At 47.0% G+C, this 17948-nt stretch overlaps 1 long non-coding RNA gene and 1 other non-coding gene across 2 annotated transcripts; both read right to left on the reverse strand.

Annotated features, from left to right (window-relative positions):
• Window positions 1–1996: 1996 nt before the first annotated feature.
• On the reverse strand, window positions 1997–7897 carry LOC100895425 (large ribosomal subunit protein eL39). Its single transcript, XR_616568.5, has 3 exons — window positions 7841–7897; window positions 5620–5723; window positions 1997–2284 (listed from the first exon to the last, which is right to left on the reverse strand). It is a non-coding gene; the product is annotated as a large ribosomal subunit protein eL39 (long non-coding RNA).
• LOC118150810 (small nucleolar RNA SNORA69) lies at window positions 2986–3117 on the reverse strand. The gene has a single exon (XR_004738945.1). It is a non-coding gene; the product is annotated as a small nucleolar RNA SNORA69 (small nucleolar RNA).
• Window positions 7898–17948: the final 10051 nt, after the last annotated feature.

The following is a 17948-nucleotide window of genomic DNA, read 5'->3' on the forward strand; positions in this document are numbered from 1 at the left end:
CCTCAACTTTTCTACAGAATAGGTCTGCTAAGGCTTGTATATTGGCTTATTCACTCTTACCACTTAACATGCCACATAATTTGTCTATCAACCAATGAATCCCAAGTACCTAGAACAGTGTGTGACACAAAGGTGGCCAATAATCTGCTACTGTATCATCTCTAAATCTGAAGTTGCTAGTGGTTCTTTGAGATGTGAAACAATTCCCTGGTGATGCTTCAGCCAGGTACACTGCAAGGGGTATCAAAGAAGTGAACTAACCAGGTAAAAGCTCAAACCCACAAGATTTCCACTGTGCACATTCACTCAGCTGTAGCTTTTCAGTAAGTCAGGCAATGCCATTACCTGTTACAATGTCAACAATTAACCTAGATTTTTTTTTTTTTTGAGACAGAGTCTCCCTCTGTCACCCAGGCTGGAATGCAGTGATGCAATTTTGGCTCACTGCAACCTCCACTGGGGTTCTTGCAATTCTCCTGTCTCAGCCTCCGGGGTAGCTGGGATTACAGGTGCACATCACCACACCCAGCTAATTTTTTGTATTTTAGTAGAGATTTGGTTTCACCATGTTGCCCAGGCTGGTCTCGAACTCCTGAGCTCAGGCAATCCATCCGCCTCGGCCTCCCAAAGTGCTGGGATTACAGGCGTGAGCCACCGCATCTGGCCTTAACCTAGATTTTTAAAGCAATAGTGAACTCTCCGGAGTCCTCTTTTTGCATAAAGAGCAAAGAATAAATATTTTAGGCTTTGCAGGCCACATGATCTCTGTGCATTAGGTTACATTTACATACGTAATATGCAAATGACGCACATGGCTATGAAACAAGAACATTTTATTGAAAGACATTTTTTTAAGATGGGGTTTCACCATGTTGGTCAGGCTGGTCTTGAACTCCCGACTTCAGGTGATCCACCCACCTTGGCCTCCAAAGTGCTTGATTACTGGCATAAGCCACCACGCCTGGCCAGAAATTTTTATTTGCTTTAAAATAGCATAAAATATTCTTTCAACTACTTAAAAATGTAGAATCCGGCCAGATGCAGTGGCTCACACCTGTAATCCCAGCACTTTGGGAGGCCAAGGCAAGCGGATTACGAGGTCAGGAATTTGAGACCAGCCTGGCCAACATGGCAAAACACCGTCTAGACTAAAAATTACAAAAATTAGCCAGGCGTGGTGGTGCGTGCCTGTAATCCCAGCTACTCAAGAGGCTGAGACAGAAGAATCACTTGAACCTGGGAGGCAAGTATTGCAATGAGCTGAGATTGTGCCACTGCACTCCAGCCAGGGTGACAAGACTCAGTCTCAAAAAAAGAAAAAAAAAATGGGAACCATATAGTTCACAGGCTGTACAAAAACAGGCAGCAAATTGAGTGGGTGCGGTGGCTCACACCTATAAATCCCAGCACTTTGGAAGGCCGAGTGGATCACCTGAGGCAAGGAGGTGGAGACCTGCTTGGCCAACATGGTCAAACACCATCTCTACTAAAAATACAAAAATATTAGCTGGCATGGTGACAGGTGCCTGTAATCCCAGCTACTACTTGGGAGGCTGAGGCAGGAGAATCACTTGAACCTGAGAGGTGGTTTCTATGCTCTTTGCAGTGAGCCAAGAGCACGCCATTGCACTCCAGCCTGGGCGACGAGAGTGAACACTGCCTCAAAAAATAAAACATAAGGTGTAGGAGCCACTAGTCACATTAAGTAAAATTTACAAGGCCAGGTGCAGTGGCTCACACTCAGAGGCCGAGGTGGGCAGGTCAGAAGTTTTGAGACCAGCTTGGCCAACATGGTGAAATGATCATGGTCTAAGACTCGGTCTCCAAAAAAAAAAAAAAAAAAAATCACAGAATTAGTCCTTTACACTAAACACACTTCAAGCACATGGCAAACAGAGAACATTTCTATCATTGCAGAAAGTTCTACTGGATAGTGCTGTTAGGTTTGGCAGGGAAGGGAGAATTCAGTACATCACAAACCACAATACAACAGCAATAGAAGTGAAAGGTCTCACATATTTATTACTGAACCCAGGCAACCAAAGCCTTCTTGTTTTTTTTTAACATGAATAATAGAAGCACTGTGGGTTGTACTAACTAATGCCTTCATAACAGATCCAGAGAGGAAACTGTTCAAACTTCTCCAGATAGCGGTGACATTTTTCAGCTTGATTTGGTAACACGATTGTGACTTTCAGACAGCATAAATATGTGTGCCATCGCATGTGTAATTTCTTATAGACCCAGCTTGGTTCTTCTCCAATGTCTCCTTTTGGAGTTGTACCTACACAGAAAAAAAGTCCAGTTACAAAGGCGGTCCCACAGTTTAGCTTTTTCCATTCACACAACCTTTTCAGTACCACAAAATACAAAGGGCACCACTTTTCCCTCCTTAAACAAGTTTGGAGCTCTTTCTGGAGTTAAAAAAATGATTCCCTGTGTGTTTAAAAACTAGCCAAGCCAAGTTTTATCCTCTCCAAATGATTCAAAGCTAGGCTCTTAACTGGGATCAAAATAGTGGGAAGCCCGCTCTCTCCAAGTGTACCTGCACCCACTTTTGATTCAATGGACTTGGGGGTAAACAGACATTCTGAATGCCCTCATAATGGGTCACACACACATAAAAGCTCCCGCATGTGGTTTTTTTTGAGTCTTGCTGTCACCCAGGCTGGAGTGCAGTGGAACAATCTCAGCTCACTGCAACCACCGCCCCCCAGGTTCAAGGGACTCTCCTGCCTCAGCCTTCTGAATAGCTGGGACTACAGGCGTGCGTCACCATACCCAACTAATTTTTGTACTTTTAGTAGAGACGGGGTTTCACCATCTTGACTAGGCTGATCTTGAACTCCTGACCTCGTGATCCACCAGCCTGGCCTCCCAAAGTGCTGGGATTACATGCGTGAGCCATGGTACCCAGCCTCGCATGATCTTTATAATCAATTAACTGCCCCATTCACGTCTGCTGCAGGGGAACGGCGATCCCAGAATTGTCTGTGTCAATCTCTCATGATTTTACCCTCATAAAGGTAAAGCCAAAAATGATTAACACGGCTTTTCTTTCAGCAGGATAATGGCAGTACTTCCACAAAATGAAGCACTGTAATTGCAGCCTGCTTTCAATACATTTTTAAAGCTGGAAGGTAGCTGAGGCAATGAATATCCTTCCATTGGGTCAATTCTCTGGGTCAAGGGTATATAATCCTACATACAAAATACCTTCCCAATTCTGGAAGACCAGAGTTTTACAGCAGGTTATTTATTGAACTAGACATTGAGTTTTACATACATTTTTTTTGAGACAGGGTCACACTGTTGCCCAGGCTGCAAACAGTAGCCAGATCACAGCTCCCTGCAGCCTCTCAACTCCTGGGCTCAAGTGATCCTCCCACTTCAGCCTCCTAAGTAATTAGGACTACAAGCACGTGCCACCAAGCCCAGCTAATTATTTTTTTTGGTAGAGATTGGGAGAGTGGCATCTTCCTATGTTGCCCAGGCTGGTCTCAAATTTCTGGCCTCAAGCAATCCTTCTACCTTGGCTTCTTCCAAAGTGCTACAAATACAGGTGTGAGGCACTGTGCCTGGCTTATATATACTTCTTTCATTCTTCACAACCTATAAAGCAGGTCCCACCAGTCAGGCAGGACAGAGAAACCAATGTTCATGTAGAGGGATCAAATAATAAAGGATAGTGTTTAGTATCGGTGAACAAAAGGTAAGCAATTAACTAACATTTTCACATCTAACTGGCTAAATGAACTAAGGAAATGGGCCCTCAACTTCAGCCCTAACAAGCCACACCTTAAGTCTTCTTAGCAAACCAATCCCACTAGGTTTGCCACACAAGTCAAATCAAGTTCTAACTAGTTTCAAGAGTGCCTAGTTCTGGCTGGTCCAAGTGCAGTGGTGTTTACAACTAACTGATCACAACCAGTTACAGATTTCTTTGTTCCTTCTCCACTCCCACCGCTTCACTTGATTAGCCTTTTTAAAATTAATTAATTAATTAATTTTTTTAAAAAAAGAGTGCCTAGTTCTAACTAGGAACTCTTGAGCTTTCAATGTCCTTCAAGAGAGACCCAATTACTAGGCTCATCCTACAGTGTCAGCTTAGGCCTGCAGTCCCAGCTACTCAGGAAACTGCGTGAGGGTTGCACCACTGCACTCAGCCTGGGTGAGAGAGCGCGACTGCTGAAACTTGGACATCTCTCACTGATTCTTGATGCTTAATTTTCCTCCTTTTAAGACCTGTCCCAAGGCCCATCAGGTCCAAAGAGCAATGGGCTGAAAAAGGCGCTCTCCCTGGAGTTAGTCTAGCTGACCTTGGTCCTTCATAGCAATTCTAAAGTGTTTTTCCTTTGAAATCATCAATTCAAGTACCTCTGCAGTAGAGAGCAGTTTACCAGTCTCTCCTTAGAAAAGAGAAATATTTTAAAAACGGGGCTAGGTGCGATGGCTCACACCTGTAATCCTCTGCACTTTGGTAGGCTGAGACAGGATTGCTTGAGCTCAGTTCAAGGCCAGCCTGGGCAACACAGAGAGAACCCCACCTCTACAGAAAATTTAAAAATTAGTCAGGTGTAGTGGCATGTGCCCGTAGCCCCAGCTACTCAAAGGGCTGAGGTGGTAGGGTCACTTGAGCCTGGTATGTAGAGGCTGCAGTGATAGTGCCAACACAGACAGAACAAGGCTGGGCGTGGTGGCCCACACCTGTAATCCAAGCACTTTGGAGGTCAAGGCGGGTGGATCACCTGAGCTCGGGGGTTCAAGACCAGCCTGACCAACATGGTGTAACCCATCTCTTAAAATATATATAATAAGAGAACAAGATCCTGTCTCAAAAAACAAAAACCCACCAAAAAGCCTAAAAACAGACTGGTCTTCCCCCACGCCCCAGGATGTGTATAAGACAGCCTTCTACCTTACAACCTAGCTCAGACTGAAGATGACCAGGAAATTAACAAGTACTGGAAAAGTGTCTGCCCCTAAGCTCACTTGGGCTGGATGCAGTACAGAAACAAAAGAAATGTGTTTCTTGTTTGTTTATTTGAGATGGGAGTCTTGCTCTGTTCCTCAGGCTACAGTTCAGTGGTGGGATCTCAGCTCACTGCAACCTCTGCCTCCTGGGTTGAAGCAATTTTCCTGCCTCAGCCTCCCCAGTAGTTGGGATTTCAGGTGTATGCCACCGTACCTGGCTATTTTTTTTTCTCGTAGAGACAGGGTTTTGCCATGTTGGCCAGGCTGGTCTCGAACTCCTGACCTCAGGTGCTCCGCCCACCTCAGCCTCCCAAAGTGCTGGGATTACAGGTGTGAACCACCATGCCTGGCTTACTTTTTGTATTTTTAGTAGAGACGGGGTTTCTCCATGTTGCCCAGGTTAGCCTCGAACTGTTGACCCGTGATTCAGCCACCTCAGCCTCCTAAAATGCTGGGATTACAGGCATAAGCCACCACGCCTGGCATAAGCATGTTTTTAAAAAGGAATTTGAGATTGATGTCAGAGGATGGATTAGATAGCATGCAATTTTAATCATGTATTTATACTCAAAAAGTAACCTTGGCCAGCCAGGGACGTGACTCTTACATTTCACAAAATACAAGCAGTATGATGGAGGGTCTTACCTGATTTTATTACCAGTTTTCATCCGAATCCACTGGGGAATGGGACGATTTTGCTTTTGTTTCTTGGCCAGGAATCGCTTAATCCTGAAAGTCTTGTGAGAAGACTGGGAAGAAAATGCAATCTGTTTAGACAATGATATTACAGCCTGCCCAAATGATTCAAATAACTCCTTCGAACCAATATTTGAGTGCTTAACACATACCCTGGTCCCCAAATCTTCTCAATGCTAAGCCATCAAGACAAGCCTCTGACCCTCACTTCTCTGGAGGCAGATATCAGTTTCTATCGTTCAAATAAAAGTAAGTAGAATGAGGGCGGGTGTGCTAACTCACGCCTATAATCCCAGCACTTTGGGAGGCCTAGGCTGCGGATCATGAGGTCAAGAGACCATGCTGGCCAACATATCTCTACTAAAAATACAAAAATTAGCTGGGCGTGATGGTGCATACCTGTAGTCCCAACTACTCGGAAGGCTAAACCAGGAGAATCGCTTGAACCTGGGAAGCAGAGGTTGCAGTGAGCAGAGACTGCACCACTGCACTCCAGCCTGGGGGACAGAGAGAGACTTTGTCTCAAAAATAATAACAACAATAAGTAGAATCAGGAGGTTAAGAAACATGCAGAAGCCTGGCAGATCACGAGGTCAGGGGTTTGAGACCAGCCTGACTAACATGGTGAAACCTGGTCTCTACTTAAAAATACAAAAATTAGTCAGGCGGGGTGGTGCACACCTGTAATCCTAGCTACTTGGGAGGCTGAGGCAGGAGAATTGCTTGAACACTGGAGGTGGAGGAAGTTGCAGTGAGCCTGGAGTGCGCCATCGCACTCCAGCCTGGGCGACAGAGCGAGACTGTCTCAAAAAAAAAAAAAAAATGCACAAAATCGGAGCATCAATGTGCAGAACCAGGATTCAAACCCAGGTCCTCTCTGCTCCACAGCCAGAGGCTACCTTCCAGTTTACCAGGTAGTCCCCCAAGGACTCAGACCACACTGGGAATGGCTAACTTGGCTTCCTGGGAAGAACACAGCTTTGAGTCAAACAGAACCACCTACCACTTGCAAGTCAAACAGTCTCAGTGCTGTACTTTGTAAAATAGGGTACATACTTTTCTAGTGTCATCGGGAGGCTAATTAAGACTTAGGCAAAGTCCATGACATTCACAAGATCTAACTCACTCGCCATTTCCGTATTAATCCTAACTCTAGCCCCACTGCTAAATTTCACTGGCCAAAAAAATAAACTTTTAAATTCAAGAACGAAAAAAAAAAAAAGAAAAAATAAATAAACTTTAAAATTTAAAAATAAATGAAATGTCACTTTTACTTTTCCAAGGATGACTGTCTCAGTTTCTAGTTGGCATCTTTTGGCTTTCATAAAGACCTTCAGTCATAGAAGGCCAACCCCAATACTTCCCCAAATCTACAGAATAATCTTGCAAAAATGGCACAGATGCACATTTAATGCCTGGCCAACCTCGAACATACGCTTGCATAATAATGGGAGCCAATATAAAGAAGGCAAAGATTACACCCACTTCTCCCCGTCCACAGTAGTTGTAAATTCTGTCAAACTGTAAAATACTACTACTTATTCGCCTCCATATCTAGAAATCAATCAACATTTTACATTTCCCAGTGAAACAGTGACTGGTCCGCTGCTGGTATTTACTAAGAAGGCCTGAATGACATACAGGTTCACAAAATACCCCTTGTCCTAGGCACTGCCACGGGGTGATGCTCACGTCTCCGAATAAACGTCCTGTAAACAAAAGTCCTGGAATCTAAACATGTGGTTCGCCTCTCCGCGCCAAGTTCAACCCTTTTCGAAAACCAGTAGCCCATATTACTTTCCTGATTACCCTCCACGATGCGCGAGCCACGGGCACCCCACGATTTCGGGGGCGGCTGCCATCCCCTACACCCCGCCTCCAGAACCAGAGATCGCTACAAGTGAAGGGAAAGCGGAATCCCTGCCCGTCTCGGCAGCGGCCTGGCCTCGAATCCGCGGCCGCAGTGCAGTCCGTCCCTCTCCAGGTTGCTTGCTGGCTCACTAGCTTCCCTCCAGGCCACGAAGACAACAATGGCCGAACTCGACCTTTTCTTGTAAAAGACTTTAAAAGGCTCCTGCCCCTCCACGCTCTGCGCGGCCTAGGCATTTCGTGGCGGAGGCCTCGAGTCTTGGGAACCTACCCCGGGGCCGATGGGGGCCGATGGACTTACCATGGCGAGAAACGGAATAAAGCACACACCACGATGGCGGAGAAAGGAAGAGAGGAGGAAAGCAGCCGGAAGAACGAGCTTAGAAGGCGCTTCTGGCGGGCGGAGCTTGGAAGGTGACGCGGCGCGCCGACCGCCTCTTCCTAGCGCCTTTTCAGTCTACGCGTGTGCTCCCGTGCGTTCCCGTGGCGCCGTGGGAAAGCGCACTGCTTCCTGCCAAATGCAGTTCGCTTTGCTTCACTTCCCTAAGTGGGTTCCCCCAGGGGCCCGGCAGTGTGCTAGGGGCACCCTGCTTCGTAAGTGAGGCAGACAGCCAGTGATAAATGCCAAAGCAGAAGCCCTTCCAAAAAGCGAAAGAGCAGATTGGGCGGGACTAACCCTAAGGGATGGCGAGGGAAGCGTCCGTCATCTCCGGGCGCCGGGGACTGGGAACGCCCAGTCGGGGCTGAGCAGGCGGAGAACAAGTGCCATTTTCCCAGAGGGCTACGAGTCATTTCGACCTGCTTGGGAAGTGTGGGAAGGAACTGTCAGCCGTTCAACAATGTTGTAATAGTTAATTTTTACCTTTCTTATGGCTCCTAGCACTATCTGTTCTGTTGTGATGTAAAAGGATAAAAGTAACAGTGGCCGCTGCTTATGGGGGCTGATAGTTACTACGTGTCTGCATGTATTAATTCATACCTTACGGTCTTTTTAACATGTCTTACCAGTGACTCTTTGAATCCTCACCACAACACTACAAAGTTGAGGTACCGTTAATTATCCTCATTTTACAGAAGAGGAAACTGTGGCAGGGACAGGTTTAAGTTGTATCCCCAAGGTCACACAGCCACTGGGTTGCACAGCCAGTACTCAGACTCAGGTGGTCCAGGCTTCAGAGTCTGTGCTGTCTCCACTACCCTCTACTGCCTTTTCAACTCCACAGATTTTGAGGACCTATTCTGTCAGGTTCTGGTCTTTGTACTGGGGGTACAGGAGCAAACAAATCTGACCAAAAATCCCTCCCCTCGTAGAGTCTTGTGGTGATGGTATGGTTCTGGGTTTTTTGTGTGGTGGGAATTACACAAAGCTACACATGTGATAGAATTTGCCAGGTGCGGTGGCTCACGCCTGTAATCTCAGCAATTTGGAAGGCCAAGGCAAGCGGATCACGAGGTCAGGAGTTCGAGACCAGCCTGACCAGCATGGTGAAACCCCGTCTCTACTAAAAATACAAAAATTAGCCACGCGGGGTGGCACGCGCCGGTAGTCCAAGCTGCTTGGGAGGCTGAGACCAGGGGAGTTGCTTGAACTGGGAGGTGAAGGTTGCAATGAGCAGAGATCCCAACACTGCACCCCAGCCTGGGTGACAGAGTGAGACTCTGACTAAAAAAAAAAGAGAGAAAGAAAGAAATAATTCTGTACAACTCCCCCTTGCCCACCCCTGCCCTGATGAGAACATGTATAACTGATGAAGTCTGAATAAGCTCTGTGGACTGTGCCAATGTGAATTTCCTGGTCATGATATTGTACAGTTATGCAAGATGCTAACACTGGGGAAGACGAGATAAAGGGTACACAAGGCCTCTCAGTCCCTTTCTTTGCAACTTCTTGTGAATCTTACTAGTTCAAAATAATAAGAATTCGACTGGGCGCTGTGGCTCATGCCTATTATCCCAGCACTTTGGGAGGCTGACGTGGGTGGATCATGAGGTCAAGAGATCGAGACCATCCTGGTCAACATGGTGAAACCCTGTCTCTACTAAAAATACAAAAAAATTAGCTGGGCATGGTGGTGCGTGCCTGTAATCCCAGCTACTCAGGAGGCTGAGACCGGGAGAATTGCCTGTTCCCAGGAGGCGGAGGTTGCGGTGAGCCAAGATCACGCCATTGCACTCCAGCCTGGGTAACAAGAGCGAAACTCCATCTCAAAAATAAAAAAATAAAATAAAATAATAAAAAATAAAATAAAGGGATCCTGGAACCAATCCTTCTTGGATACAGAGGGACGATTATATTTGCAAAGGTGTAGAGGCTGAGAACAGGTATCCAGCACCTCCCAGAGCCAGCCCAGGAGTCTGAGATTTATTCTAGGGACCAACAATTTGTAGACTTCCTTTTTTTTTCCTTTATTTTTTTTGAGACAGAGTCTTGCTCTGTCGCCTAGGCTGGAGTGCGGTGGCATGATCTCCACTCACTGCAACCTCCACCTCCCAGGTTCAAGCAATTTCCTGCCTCAGCCTCCCGAGTGGCTGGGATTACAGGCGCCCACCACCACACCCAGCTAATTTTTGTATTTTTAGTAGAGATGGGTTTTCAGAGTCGGAGTTTCAGCATGTTGGCCAGGCTGGTCTCAAACTTCTGACCTCAAGTGATCCAACCCCCTAGGCCTCCCAAAGTGCTGGGATTACAGGTGTGAGCCACCGCACCAGGCCTAATTTGTAGACCTCTTTAACAGACTGGTTCTTTGTTTTAAAAGCCATTTTATATAGAAACTCCCTCTTGACTCTTCTCTTTCTGTTACACCCTTAATCCAATCTCTAAGCAAATCCTGTCAGCTCTTTAAAAAATGTAGCCCAAATTCAGTGCTCCTCGTTTCCCTCACCATGATTCATCTCTCACTTGGATTACTGCAAAATCCTCCAAACTCTTCCCCCTTCTCTGGCCCTGCCCCTCTACCGTTTCTTCTCAACACAGCAGCCAATGATCCTGTTAAAACCTAAGCCCCATCATGTCACTGTATTTAGTGGCTCCTTTTCATTTTTTTTTTTTTTTTTTTTTTGAGACAGTGTTGCTCTCTCACCCAGGCTGGAGGAGCGCAGTGTTGTGATCTTGGTTCACTGCAACTTCCACCTCCTGGGTTCAAGCGATTCTTGTGCCTCAGCCTCTCAAGTGGCTGGGACTATAGGCACATGCCGCCACACCCGGCTAATATTTGTGTTTTTAGTAGAGATGGGCTGTATGTTGGCCATGTTGGTCTTGAAATCCTGAGCTCAAGGTATCTGCCCCACTCTGCCTACCAAAGTGCTGGGATTACAGGTATGAGCCACTGTGCCTGGCCTATTTAGTGGTTCTTTTTTTTTTGAAACAGAGTCTCACTCCATTGCCCAGGCTGGAGTGCAGTGGCACAATCTCAGCTCACTGCAGCCTGTGCCTCCCAGGTTCAGGTAATTCTCCTGCCTCAGCCTCCCAAGTAACTGGGATTATAAGCATCCACCACCACACCCAGCTAATTTTTGTATTTTTAGTAGAGATGGGGTTTCACCATGTTGGCCAGGCTGGTCTCCAACTCCTGACCTCAGGTGATCTGCCCGCCTTGGCTTCCAAAGTGCTGGGATTACAGGCGTGAGCCACCGCGCCCGGCCAATGATACTCTTTTGTTGTTGTTGCAGTCTCCTACCAGTCCTTGAGTCTCTCCCTCTCATTCCTTGCTAATCTAGCTCCTGGCTTACTGTCACTCTCTCAAACACTACTCCTGTCACAGTTCTTGGTGATTTCAATATTCATGTAGATACTTCCAGACCCTTGGCCTCCTCTTCTCCAATGATCTTGTCCACCACACCCAGCCACCTGTTCCCTGTCAAACTTTTGACCATGGCATTCTCCCATTCTCTTACCACCGCCTCATCCTCACAGCTCGCTTCCTCTAGTGTGCCAACACTAAGGCTATTTCCACCTCGCTGGGACCATTCATCCACTGATGAGACCATCAATCCCTATCGCCTTCCTCTTTTCTCTCTGCCACCCCTTTGTGACTTCTATTCCCTCCTAACTTAGCTTAAATTGCATCAAACACTCACCTTGCCGGTACATACTTTGCCTTTACTTGTACTCATTCGGTGAAGCCCTAACCCTGATAAATCCAATTCTCTTACTCAACGACTTGCATCTCTGACAGACAAATGAGGCTGGAGGAAACAAACTAGTCTCGCTTCAAGTTCATGACCATTAATTTAAAGTGGGCCTTTAATGCTGCCCCACAACCCTACATTTCTTCCTTTCTTTTCTTATTTTTTTTGAGATACAGTCTCACTCTGTCACCCAGGCTGGAGTGCAGTAGCACGCTCTTGGCTCAATACAACCTCCACCTCCCGGGTTCAAGTGATTCTCCTCCCTCAGCCTCCAGAGTAGCTGGGAATACAGGGGCCTGCCACCATGCCCAGCTAATTTTTGTATTTTTACTAGAGACAGGGTTTCACCACATTGGCCAGGCTGATCTCAAACTCCTGACCTTGTGATCCATCCGCCTTGGCCTCCCAAAGTGCTGGGATTACAGGCATGAAGGCGTGAGCCACCACGCCCGGCCTTTTTTTTTTCTTTCTTTCTTTTTTTTTTTGAGATAGAGTCTCACCCAGGCTGGAGTGCAGTGACACAATCTTGGCTCACTGCAGCCTCCACCACCCGGGTTCAAGCAATTATCCTGTCTCAGCCTCCTGAGTAGCTGGGATTATAGGCATGCTCCACCACACTCAGCTAATTTTGTATTTTTAGTAGAGACAAGATTTTACTATATTTGCCATGCTGGTCTCGAACTCCTGACCTTGTGATCCGCCTGCCTTCACCTCCCAAAGTGCTGGGATTACAGGTGTGAGCCACCACATCCGGCCTTTTTTTTTTTTTGAAACAGAGTCTCACTCTGTCTCACCCTGGCTGGAGTGCAGTGGCACGATCTTGGCTCACTGCATCCTCCACCTCCCGGGTTCAAGCGATTCTCCTGTCTCAGCCTCCCGAGTAGCTGGGATTACAGGCATGCACCACCACACCCAGCTAATTTTGTATTTTTAGTAGAGACAGAGTTTCACCTTGTTGGCCAGGCTGGTCTCGAACCCCTGACCTCAGGTGATCTGCCGGCCTTGGCCTCCCAAAGTTCTGGGATTACAGATGTGAGCAACTGCCCCTGCCCAACCCTACATTTCTTTAGTCCAGCCAAGCTCCCACTCTCCCAGAGCAGCGATCCTCAAGCTCTCTTGTACACATGAATCGTCTGGGGATCTTGTTAGAATACAAATTCTAGTTCTGCATTCCCAACAACCCCCTGGGTGATGTGAATACTGCTGGACCTTGGACCAGCACTTTTGGTAGCAAGGTCCTAGATGAAGGGATGAGGGGTTGGCCATATATATATACATACATTTTAGAGGCAGGGTCTCGCTGTGTTTGGCCAGGCTAGAGTGCAGTGGTGAGATCATAGTTTACTGCAGCCTTAAACTCCGAGACTCAAGCGATCCTACCACCTCAGCCTCCCAAGTAGCTAGGAATACAGGTGTAAACCACCATGGCTGGCTACTTAAAAACTTTTTTTTGTAGAGACAAGGTCTTGCTCTGTCGCCCAGGCTGGGCTTGAACTCCTGGGCTCAAGTGATCCTTCTGCCCCAGCCTCCTGAGTAGCTGGGATTACGGGTACATACCAACATTCCCGGCTGGCAATTTTTTTTTTTTTTGAGATGGAGTCTCTCTCTGTTGCCCATGCTGGAGTGTAGTGGCATGATTTTGGCTCACTGCAACCTCTGCCTCCCAGACTCAAGCGATCCTCCTGCCTCAGTCACCTGAGTAGCTGGGATTATGGTGTGCACCACCACGCCCAGCTAATTTTTATATTTTTAGTAAAGGTAGAGTTTCGCCATATTGGCCAGGCTGGTCTCGAACTCCTAACCTCAAGTGATCTGCCTGGCTAGGCCTCCCAAAGTGCTAGGATTACAGCGCACCCGGCTGGCAAACTTTTTCTTTCTTTCTTTTTTTTTTTTTTGAGACAGTCTTGTTCTGTTACCCAGGCTGGAATGCAGTGGCACAATCTTGGTTCATTGCAACCTCCACCTCCCGGGTTCAAATTCTCCTGCCTCAGCCTCCAGAGTAGCTGGGATTACAGGTGCCTGCCACCACACCTGGCTGATTTTTGTATTTTTAGTAGAGACAGTGTTTCGCCATATTGGCCAAGCTGGTCTCGAACTCCTTACCTCCGATGATCCGCCTGCCTTGACCTCCCAAAGTGCTGGGATTATAGGTGTGAGCCACCATGCCCAGCCAGCAAACTTTTTCTGATAGTAAATATTTTAGGCTTTGCAAATGATATAGAGTGTCTGTTGCCTATTCAGCTCTGCTGTTGCAGGATGAAAGCAGGTGGACAATATGTAACTGAATGGGTGTGGCTGGGTTCCAAGAAAACTTTAGTTACAGATACTAAAATGTGAATTCAATAGAATTGTCATGAGTCCCAAAATACTCTCTTGATCTATTTCAACCATTAAAAAATACAGAAACCATGGCCGAGTGCGGTGGCTCATGCTTGTAATCCCAGCACTTTAGGAGGCTGAGGCCGGTGGATCACGAGGTCAGGAATTAGAGACCAGACTGTCCAATATGGTGAAAAAATACAAAAATTAGCCGGGCATGGTGGTGCACGACTGTAGTCCCAGCTACTCAGGAGGCTGAGGAAGGAGAATCACTTGAACCTGGGAGGCAGAGGTTGCAGTGAGCCGAGATCTTGCCACTGCACTCTAGCCTGGGCAACAGAGTGAGACGGTCTCAAAAAAAAGAAGAAAAAGAAAAATACAGAAACCATTCTTAGCTCACAGGCTGTGCAAAAACACACAGTGGCCAGGTTTGGTCCATAGGCTGTAATTTGCTGAGTCTTGGCCTAGACAATCATGTTGAGATTCTCCTCTCCCTCCTCAAACCTGCAACCCTTCTTCTTCCATTCTCACACTCAGTTGAGGACCTGGCTTCCTAGTCACTGAGAAAATTTAAGCAATCACAAGAGACCTTCCACAACCTATTTACCACATGCTATCTGCCAGCACCTCCACTCAACTATTCCCCCATCTTCCCATTACTGTGGATGAAACGTTTGAGCTATGTCCAGCCTGTCCGCTTGCTTGTGCCGTAGATCCAAACCTCTCTCACCCATTTGACAACCCTGTCTGGCTAGTCTTCCCTTTCTGTCCTTGCTTTTCACTGGATTATTCTCATCAACATACAAATAAATATACTGTCATCTTTAAAAAGCTGCTCTTGCCTGGCCTGGTAGCTCACACCGGTAATCCCAGCACTTTGGGAGGCAAAGGCCAGTGGATCACGAGGTCAGGAGTTCGACACCAGCCTGACCAACATGGTGAAACTCCATCTCTACTAAAAATACAAAAATTAGCTGGGCGTGGTGGCACGTGCATGTGGTCCCAGCTACTCGGGAGGCTGAGGCAGAAGAATTGCTTGAACCCGGGAGACGGAGGTTGCAGTGAGCTGAGATTGAGCCACTGCACTCCAGCCTGGGTGACAGAGTGAGATTCCATCTCAAAACAAAATAAAAACTGCTCGTTACTCCAACTCCCTTGCCAGCTACTTCTCCATCCCTTTACAACAAAACCCTATGAAAGATTTATCTTCATTCAATGTTTCCAACTTCTCTCCCATATTTTTTTTTCAAGACAGAGGTTTTTTGCTATTGTTGCCCAAGCTGGAGTGCAATGGCATGCTTTCGGCTCACGACAACCTCTGCCTCTCAGGTTCAAGTGATTCTCCCACCTCAGCCTCCTAAGTAGCTGGGACTACAGGCTTGTGCCACCATGTCCTGCTAATTTTTGTATTTTTAGTAGAGATGGGGTTTCTCCATGTTGATCAGGCTGGTCTCGAACTCCCAACCTTCTCAGGAAATCTGCCCACTTCAGCCTCCCAAAGTGGTAAGATTATAGGCATAAGCCACCGCGGCCGGCCTTCTCTCCCATTCTTTAAGTGAGATATAATTCACATAATATGAAAATCACCATTTTATTTATTTACTTTTTATTTTTATTTTTTGAGACAGAGTCTTACTCTGTAGCCCAGGCTGGAGTGCAATGGTGCGATCTTGGCTCACTGCAACTGCCACCTCCAGGGTTCGAGCAATTCTCTTACCTCAGCCTCCCAAGTAGCTGGGACTACAGGCACACACCACCATGCCCAGCTAATTTTTGTATTTTTAGCGGAGATGGTGTTTCACTATGTTGGCCAGGCTGGTCTAGATCTCCTGACCTTGTGATCTACCCACCTTGGCCTCCCGAAGTGCTGGGCTTATAGGCATGAGCCACCGTGTTCGGCCTTATTTTATTTTATTTTATTTTTTGAGATGGAGTCTCTGTCACCCAGGCTTGAGTGCAGTGGCATGATCTGGGCTCACTGCAACCACTATCTCCCGGGTTTAAGTGATTCTTCTGCCTCAGTCTCCCAAGTAGCTGGGATTATGGGCATGCGCCACCACCCTTGGTTAATTTTTTATTTTTATTAGAGACAGGGTTTCACCATGTTGGTCCAGCTGGTCTCAAACTCCTGACCTCAGGTGATCTACCTGCCTCAGCCTCCCAAAGTGCTGGGATTACAGGCGTGCACCACCACGCCCTGCTAATTTTGTATTTTTAGTAGAGACAGAGTTTTACCATGTTGGTCAGGCTAGTCTCGAACTCCTGACCTCAGATGATTCGCCCGCCTCGGCCTCCCAAAGTTTTGGGATTACAGGCGTGAGCCACCAGGTCCAGCCTAGCAGTCACTCTTTGATTCCCACTCTTCTCTCAGCCCTAGAAAACCAGTAATCTATTTTCCATCTCTGTGGATTTGCCTATTGTGGATATTTTATATAAACGGAGTCATAAAATATATAGCCTTTTGTGTCTGCTTTCTTTCACTTGGCATGTTTTCAAGGTTCATCCATGTTGTAGCATGAATCAGTACTTTTTTTTTTTTTTTTAAGAAATGAGGTCTCACTGCCGGGTGCGGTGGCTCACGCCTGTAATCCCAGCACTTTGGTAGGCCAAGGCGGGTGGATCACGAAGTCAAGAGATCAAGACCATCCTGATCAACATGGTGAAACCCTGTATCTACTAAAAATACAAAAAATTAGCCGGGCATGGTGGCGCGTGCCTGTAGTCCCAGCTACTCGAGAGGCTGAGGCAGGAGAATTGCCTGAACCCAGGAGGCAGAGGTTGCGGTGAGCCGAGATTGCGCCATTGCACTACAGCCTGGGTAACAAGAGCGAAACTCTGTCTCAAAAACAAACAAACAAAAAAGAAATGGGGTCTCACTGTATTGCCCAGGCTGGTCTATAACTCCTGAGCTCAAGCAGTCTTCCCACCTTGGCCTCCCAAAGTGCTGGAATTATAGGCATGAGGCACTGTGCCAGGCCAATATTTTATATTTTTTTAATAGAGACAGGGTGTCATTATGTTGCCCAGGCTTGTCTCCTTCCTTCCACGCTCCCTCCCTCCCTCCCTCCCTATCTCTCTTTTTTTTTTTAGATGGAATTTCAGTCTTGTTCCCCAGGCTGAAGTGCAATGGTGAGATTCCAGCTCACCACAACCTCCGCCTCCCGGGTTCAAGCATTTCTCCTGCCTCAGCCTCCTGAGTAGCTCGGATTACAGGCATGCACCACTACGCCTGGCTAATTTTTGTATTTTTAGTAGACATGGAGTTTCTCCACGTTGGTCAGGCTGGTCTCGAACTTCTGACCTCAGTGATTCACTAGCCCTGGCCTCCCAAAGCGCTGGAGTGAGCCACCACACTTGGCCTGCCCCTCCCTGCCTTCCTTTCTCTCTTTCTTCTTTTTTTAAATTTTTTTAATTTTTTTAATTTTTTAATTTTTTTTAGAGACCGGGTTTCACCATGTTGGCCAGGATGATCTCGATCTCTTGACCTCATGATCCACCCGCCTCGGCCTCCCAAACTGCTGGGATTACAGGCATGAACCACCACACTTAGCCTCTTCTTCTTTTTTTTTTTTTTTAAGACAGAGTCTTGCTCTCTTGCCCAGGCTGGAGTTCAGTGGTGCGATCTTGGCTCACTGCAACCTCCTCTTCTGGAGTTCAAGCAATTCTTCTGCCATAGCTTCCTGAGTAGCTGGGACCACAGGCTTGTGCCACCACACCTGGCTAATTATTTTTTTTTTTTTTGCTTTTTTTAAACTTTGGTTTTTTGCTTGCTTTTTTGAAACACAGTCTCGCTCTGTCACCCAGGCTGCAGTGCAGTGGCACGATCTTGGCTCACTGCAACCTCTGCCTCCTGGGTTCAAGTGATTCTCCTTCCTCAGCCTCCCGAGTAGCTGGGATTACAGACATGCACCACGATGCCTGGCTAATTTTTGTATTTTTAGTAGAGATGGGGTTTCACCATG

The sequence above is a fragment of the Callithrix jacchus genome, chromosome X, assembly GCF_049354715.1.
Source record: "Callithrix jacchus isolate 240 chromosome X, calJac240_pri, whole genome shotgun sequence".
Taxonomy (NCBI): Eukaryota; Metazoa; Chordata; class Mammalia; order Primates; family Cebidae; genus Callithrix; species Callithrix jacchus.